Source organism: Equus przewalskii, chromosome 6, assembly GCF_037783145.1.
Source record: "Equus przewalskii isolate Varuska chromosome 6, EquPr2, whole genome shotgun sequence".
In the NCBI taxonomy this organism is placed as follows: domain Eukaryota; kingdom Metazoa; phylum Chordata; class Mammalia; order Perissodactyla; family Equidae; genus Equus; species Equus przewalskii.
This window is the reverse complement of record NC_091836.1, coordinates 43,233,078-43,240,597: the sequence shown is the minus strand read 5'-3', so window position 1 is coordinate 43,240,597 and position 7,520 is coordinate 43,233,078. Positions and strand designations below refer to the sequence as shown.

Genomic DNA, 7,520 nt, shown 5'->3' with positions numbered 1-7,520 from the left:
GACTGATGAAATTGGACTTTGCTGATGACCAATCTCAACCAATCAATGAAGTACAAGTCTAGCCTTACTTCACCTAGCACCAATGAACTCTTCTTTAATAAAATTCACCTCAACCTCCCATTTTCCATAAAAACCATAAACCCTCTCCTGTGATCAACACTATTTGGGTTTCTACCTGAATCTGTGCTCCCCGAATTGCAATTCTTTGATCCCAAATAAATGCTTTGCCTCTTTAACTGGTTTCTGTCTTTGTAGTTGATGATGTCTTTTCCATACCCACTTTTCATTACAGTTCCCAACATTTTAGGCAGGCCTCTTCTGCATAAAAAAGCTCTTCCCATTCATTTTGTAACACCGGCTAAAATAACATGCCGATTGAAGACTGTTGTCTCAGAAAAAACACACATGTTGGAACCAGAATTGGGCTGAGAGCAGCAGTCTTGATTCTGGATTCACCAGTTCTCTGCACCCTTCAAAGGGGTTGCTCCTTCACAAAGCTTTGGCCAACCATGTGGACAAACAGTGGGTGGCATGGGGGCACATGGCACATGCATGTCACACACCCCACAGCTGATTCTCCCAATATGCTCATGGGATGTCTCATCCATCTTGCTCTATCTCCGTCTCTGCTACCAGCACCGTCCTCCCACTGGGTCCTTGCCCTATGTGCTAGCCAGCTTCTCCTCTACCTACAATGCCAAGTGCTTCAGCTCTGAACATAAACTTGCATACCCTACACTGGAAAGCAGCCAGTGCCCTGCTATTAAGGGGACCACCATTTCTAACAGCATTTAGTGCAGATCCACCACAACTTGCTCACGCTTCTCAGGAAGTTCACTCTCATCCTACCAAAGTTCCTCCAAACCACACATTTTATGGTCCCCATAGGAGTTCTGATACATATAGTCTTTTCCACCTCACTCCACACTCGGATAATTACAATTCAGTGGCATGTGTGTTGCTATAAGGCATGCACAAAGACATGGCCAGGGCCGGCCTCCCAGGCGTGTGACCCATGCAGCTGCACAGGGCCCCACACTCAGAAGGCCCCTTTCAACAAGTAGTAAGCAAGATACAGAGATCTAATGCACAGAAGAATGAAGAGAGACAACAATATTGTACTGTATTTATATGATGTTGTAAAGATTGTACAACAGCAATCATATTACAATATGTAAATGTATCAAAGTAACACACTGTACGCCTTTAAATAACTAATTAATTAAAAAGAAGGCCCCGCACACAGTTTCAGACACTCTGCTGTCTCTATCCTGAAAATATTGGTAATTTTTTAACAAGGGCCCCACAAATTAGGTAGCCAGGCCACGTGATGACGCAGGACAGTAGCTGAAATATACCGGTAACTGTTGAATGAAGGAATTACCTGAACCATTGGGTGGGGTCAGAGAAGACTTCACACAGAAGGCGACACTCTCACTGGGCCTTGAAGGCAGGGGTGTAAGTAAGGAGAGGAAACGGGGCAGAAGCATCCAAAAGTGAAGACAGATCTACTCAGGGAATGGCAAGCCGACCAGCAAGGAGGCAGGAGGCGGTGTACTCTGCGGCCCTCCTCAGCAGCGGGGCCGGGCCACTCACCGCCGACGGCTTGCCACTCGCCCGCGGTGAGCAGGCCAGAAACTGAGCTACTTTCACAGCAGTGAGAGCAGTTCCATGTCTGCTGAAGCGACTCATAAAAGGCTCAGGTGGGTATTCTGTATCTTTTCTCTTCATTTCCTTTTTCTACTAATTTGTTTTTACTGCATTTTATAAAGGAAAACATTGGAAATTTTTTTTAAAAGAAGAAAAGGAAAATGATTCTTCACCACAGCCAGATCGTGAAGTTCTGCTCTAGACCAGAACCGGTGGTCTGGCCTCCGGCAGCTGTGCTCATAGAGATGGCAGGACAAACACAGTGACCAGTTCAACGTACCAGGCTTAGCACCAAATGGATGCGAGAGATGTGGGAGAGACAGAACACTGTGGAATCATTTCATCAGCAGCCTTCCTGAAACCTAACCGAAGCCAGCTACGCAGAAGAAGCTGCAGTAGTTCTCCAAGCTGGCAGCATATCTGAATCTCCAGGGAAACTTTTAAAACTAACGAATGCTCAGCCCCTACCCCCACCCCTGACCACATGACTATTTCTGGAGCTGGAGCACAGGTATTGGTAGTTTTTAAAAGCTCCTCCAAAGATCCTCACAGTCAAGGTTGAGGGTCACTGGCCTAGGAAGAGATTTATAGGAGGACTGGGACAAGTTTGGGAGCCAGAGACAGAAAAGCAGGAGCCAAGAGGGCAGAAGGTACAAATTAACCACAGGAAGCTTGTCTCAGCAACTCATGGGCAAAGAAAATTATTTCTACTTATTCCTTCCTACTTCTCGCAGCCCCAGGACCCAAAACTCACGCTGCAGCAGCAGGACTACAGTTCTGCTTCATCAGAGTCGAAATGATCATTTGCAGATAACCTAGAACCTAGGCACTTTTTTCTTTCTCTAAAGAGAAAAGTTCCATGTTCTAAGTGACTTATAAATGATAATTCAGAACACAATTCTTCCAAAGGACCACGTATATGCGGCAGTGAAAACAAAAACAGTATCAGCAAGGGGAAGGTCTGGACACACATCCTGCCCCCGGCCTTAGGAGCACTGTCACCTAGGGCTGGTGACACTAGCTCTGTGGCATGAGTTTCTTCCTCTGTAAACAGGCTAACTCTGCGCTCACTGCTCACAAGGCTGCTGTGAGGGTCAGACACACAGAGCACTCTGTGATGTGCTACGAAGGCATCCCACCACCATCTGAAATCACTCGACTCTAGCAAGCTTTGCACACGAGAGAGAATAGCCTCAGTGGGTGTGTTTATGTCCCTAACACGAATAACTCCAAACTTTCCATTTTTCCCCCCTTTAATTTAGCATCTAATTATATTTTATGTGCTAGACTCTGTGCCAGACTCTTTTATGACAATTTCCAAAATTTTACAATGAAAGATCTATGCACTGGGATTCCATCAGACCAACCCAGCCCCTTGGCCAGGGGCCTGCAGACTCCAGCCAGGGGCCCAGTGCACCTGCCACCTGTGTCTGTGCAGCCTGCAAACCAAGAACGGTCTTCACGCCTTTAAGTGGCTGAAAAAGATCAAAAGAATATTATTTTGAGACACACAAACATTATCTGAACTTCACATTTCAATGTCCATAACCAGTTTTACTGGCACCCGCCACACCCACTCGTTTGTGTGTTGTCTGTGGCTGTTTCCAGGCACAGTGAAGTTAATGCAGTAGAAACTATACGGTCTACAGAGTGAAACTATTTACTATCTGGCCCTTTACAGGGAACTTTGCCAACTCCGCCTGGGAGGATGAGGCCCCAGAAACTAAAGGTCTCAGGGCCCCGTGGCCACTGTGGGCCTCCTTCTAGCCACCCCCTTGCTCTGGCTCTTTCCTTTGGCTACAAACTCCCGACTAGTTCAGCCGTGACTGAAGTTTCCCACACCTCACGCACAGGAGGGTTTGTTCTCCCTGGTTTTGACTGTATCTGCTCCAAAGAACGCACGGTGTGTTCCTGCTTCAGGTGCTCCTCTCCAGGCCGCCTGCCCACCCCCAGGCTCTCCCCTCAGGCACCTCCCTCCAGGCTCACCCCAGGCTACAGTGAGGAAGAACCGGGTGGACAGAGTCTTTTCTTAAAAACAGGGGCACGCTGACAGTCCAGTGGTGAAAATACACACACACACGCGCGCGCGCACACACAATCTCACTGTTTTTAAAGACAGCGAGAATACAATTTAGCAATCACTCCACCCGGTAGCAATCCTTATTCAATGGCCAGAACTTCAAAAGGACAATCTCCAATTCTTCACCAGGCTCACCTCGCCGCCCCCAACCTTTGTTGATGACCTCGTCTCCCCAAACGCTACAACAGCCTTCCTCCCCACCAGCTGCGTGCTGGGGCACAGCCAGGGCTGGAGGAGACTCTCCGGGACTCCCCCATTCCCTCTGGGAGCACACACTCCTTCACCCGCCCCAGGTGATAACTATTCAGTAGGAAACCCCTGTCTAGGTTTACGTCCCCAGGTGTCGTCTGTGTGTGCAGACTGTCTTCCCCTGGAGCTTGTCAGAAATGCAGGAACTCAGGCCTGCCGAGACCTGCTAATTCAGCAGCTGCATTTGAACCAGGCCCCACGGCTAAGGCTTGAGAACCACTACTCTCTGCCTCCTCCGCGGAGATCTGCGTGCACACACTCTTCCTGGGTAGAGCTTCTCTTGGCCAGTGCCTTCATATCCTATCACTCTCTAGATGTTTTGAAAAATACTTCCTCTGGGATTGGCCCCATGGCGCTGCAGTTAAGTGTGCATATTCTGCTTTGGCGGCCCAGGGGTTCGCCAGTTCGGATCCCAGGTGCAGACATGGCACCGTTTGGCATGCCATGCTGTGATAGGCGTCCCACATATAAAGTAGAGGAAGATGGGCACGGATGTTAGCTCAGGGCCAGTCTTCCTCAGCAAAAAGAGGAGGATTGGCAGCAGGTAGCTCAGGGCTCATCTTCCTCACAAAAAAATAATTTCCTCTCAGTGCTTATCAAGAGGCATGAACTGAACATTGCAAATAACAAAAGCTAACTGCTGTAAAATTCTGGAGAGTCCAATTGTTTCCTTTTTGAAGATTTTCTGGTAGGTTACTAGAGACGTTTTTAATACATTAATAAAAGGGATGGATTCACTGAGACAATGACAAAGACAAATGTTGGATTTCTCAAAGGATTTCCCTGTGGGAAAATGAGATGATGCACATGAGAGCTTCGTAAATGACAAAGTACGATACAAATGGTTATTAATACTGACAGTGATCATGGCATTAATAACAACCTCGACAGTTCCCTGAGTAATTAATTAACTCAGGAATCGTAAAATAAAGGAAATACAAACTAGGTGGGTACTGCAGGCCACAGAGCCTCTCCTTCTGACTTGGGCTTGTTACCAAGCAGCTAACTACCTTCTGAGGGAGCCCAGCTCGCTCCTGCCGCTTTTCCTGGTGAGCAATTCATTCGTGATGAGACTGTGTTTGATGAGGCCTTTCTCGCTGGAGCTCACATGAACACTTTCCTCTGGAACTTCCGTCGCCCTCATATCGTCGCTTCACTGCAGGGCAAGCAGCTCTCCAGCCCGAGAACCACCCGAACAGCAGCCTCGGTCACTGACCTGGCCTGTCCTCGCCTTGCTCTGCTCAGAGGCACGCTCCATTCACAGGTGGTGGGGACGTTCCCGGACGAAGGCACACCTGTCAGGACTTCTGACAGGGCCTCAGACAATTTAACAAGACCTCAGCAAAACGGATGTCGCTGCCACCCCTTTTCCAAGTATTACAAGCTGTGCAAGCTACAGACACAACAATAAACTGTAATGGCGAGACCTGGCTCCTGAGCTCCCTATGGTGACAAGCTGTCATCTGGTGGTGACTGGCGAGGGAGGAGCAGTGGAGGGAGGATGTCTTCTCACACTTTGTACTCATCACTGTAGTGGGTCACGAAGACAAAGGGTGCAGCGCAGGCTCCACACAGACTGGATGGCACTGGGCATGGCCAAAAGTGCTGGGTGGACATGTTTAATGGAAAAGGGCAGACGAGTAGGTGACAAGCTTACAATCTCTCTCATGTGAAACGGCCCATGACCTGATCCTCAGCTTTCAGAGAGGGTCTTCCAGGGCAGCTGGGGCGGGAGAGGAGCCGGATCCAGTCATCCACTTGAATGATTTCCTTGAACGAGGTGTCCGCATCAGGACAGGTCTCAAATGTTTCTTGCCAAGCCAAAGGGCATCCCTCTGTCACCTATAAGTCCTACAAATATTGCTCAGTAACTGGGGTCACAGCCATCTCCTTCAGTCTTCTGTCATACTTCACATAGTCCGCCCAGATGTGGACAGGCCAGGATACACACAACCAGACAAGGCAAAGACAGCATCGTCAACTTCTGGAGTATGCTGACCTCCAGCAGAGATCAGGCAACAATCGTACACTTTTAGGCTGGCCAGGGCATGGACAAGCCAGCTCCATGAGGTAGGAATCTGCAGAAGTAGTCCTTTAACTCCCAGAACACAAGTCCTTGCTGGTCCTGAGGGTCTGTTATTTTGGCAGTATACGTAATGTGTACTTGCTAACCTGAGATGATAATTTACAAATTCAATTTCCAGGTGCCACTGTGACCCTATTAGGGCCACCCTAAGTAGAGGTTGAACAGAATTTGGGTCCAGGGCATCATATTAAAGATGCTGACCAAGAAAACACTCACCTCTTCATTTATCCAAGTGGTCACACCCAAGACCATTATTTAGATGGCAGATATGTTAGACTGCCCAAAAGACATCATCATACACAGAAATTTCCTGACCTGGGTCTAAAATACAAATTTCTATTCATCACTCTTAAGATTCTCAGGTGGTTATAGGCTCCTGTGAGGTCCAACTTCTTTGAATGTCTGATGCCCCTAAACTGCCCACTTGGGAATCTTCTGGTCTTACCAGTCACGTGCACTCCACCCTCGGCCGGGGAGTTTGAGAGCCTGAGGAAGGAACTGTCCGCTCTTCGGCCCAGGCCAGTACCCTTAACGCCACTACTCCAAAAGAATGCCTCGTGGGTGAATCCTTGAGCCCTAAGAACTTCACCCCGGAGAAATGGAACCCTGTCCCTGTGTCTCTGCTTCCTGGTTGTGCTGCTTGGCCTGGGACCAATGCTCTGGGCTCCTGCTTTGTTGAGAGAAGCATTAAATATTCCCAAAGGGTTTGGCCTTCCATTCCAAAAGTCGGTGCACTCATTCTGCCAAGATGCAAGGTCACTTTGCAGCAGTTTGCAGGTCTATTGCACTACTACAATCTTAGCACCTCTGGACCTCCCTCTGAAGGCTCCTAGGTAAGCCAGGACTTGGCCGAGCACCCAGGGCCCAGCAAGGCAGACCAAGTGGCTGCCTACATGACCCAGGGACATGCTGGTGGTTCAGAAAGCAACGTTTTCTAAATACTGTAGGAAGTTTACATGTGAATAAGCATTCACTAGATCAAAACTTTTGAGACCCAATCGTGAAATAACAAAAACTCCTCATTACTAATCAGCCACATAACGACAATAGAAATGGTCCTGAGGTTATATGAGACTGTACTTTCACTTTAGGAAAAATTCCCATTGGTAGCATCATAAATAGAAACAGTGTCGTATCTCAACCTAGAGAGAGGTGAGAACTCCACGAGCTAACCCAAAGGGCGCTACTGATAAGACTCTCATCTTGGTGATGCTTGTGGAATAAGAATGATTTCATGAAACAGGGGACAACATAAATATATTAAATATTTTTTTAAATCCACCACATGGGACTTACTTACACGGATATATAAGAGATGGGCTAGTTCTCACAAGACGCAAAGAATCTAGACACACGCAGGTTAAACAGAATTTCTCTCTCAGACCAGAGAGCTCAGAATCTCCATACTGATTCAAGAAAAACACAACGCGCTATTTTACTGACTGACTTATTGTT

The 7,520-nt window shown here is 47.9% G+C and overlaps 1 protein-coding gene across 10 annotated transcripts in view; it reads right to left on the bottom strand.

The window, feature by feature from the left end:
• LOC103565181 (beta-galactosidase-1-like protein 2) overlaps window positions 1–7,520 on the bottom strand; it is a 46,669-nt gene that overhangs the window by 34,317 nt on the left and 4,832 nt on the right. Inside the window, exon 1 of one of the 10 annotated variants that reach the window (XM_070623533.1) lies at window positions 1,931–2,069. The exons of 8 other annotated variants lie outside the window; for them this stretch is intronic. The gene's annotated coding sequence lies outside the window, so the exon portion shown is untranslated. Of the gene's footprint in view, window positions 1–1,930; window positions 2,070–7,520 lie in introns of those variants that run through there. One more of the 10 variants, XM_070623531.1, reaches the window with a different exon arrangement.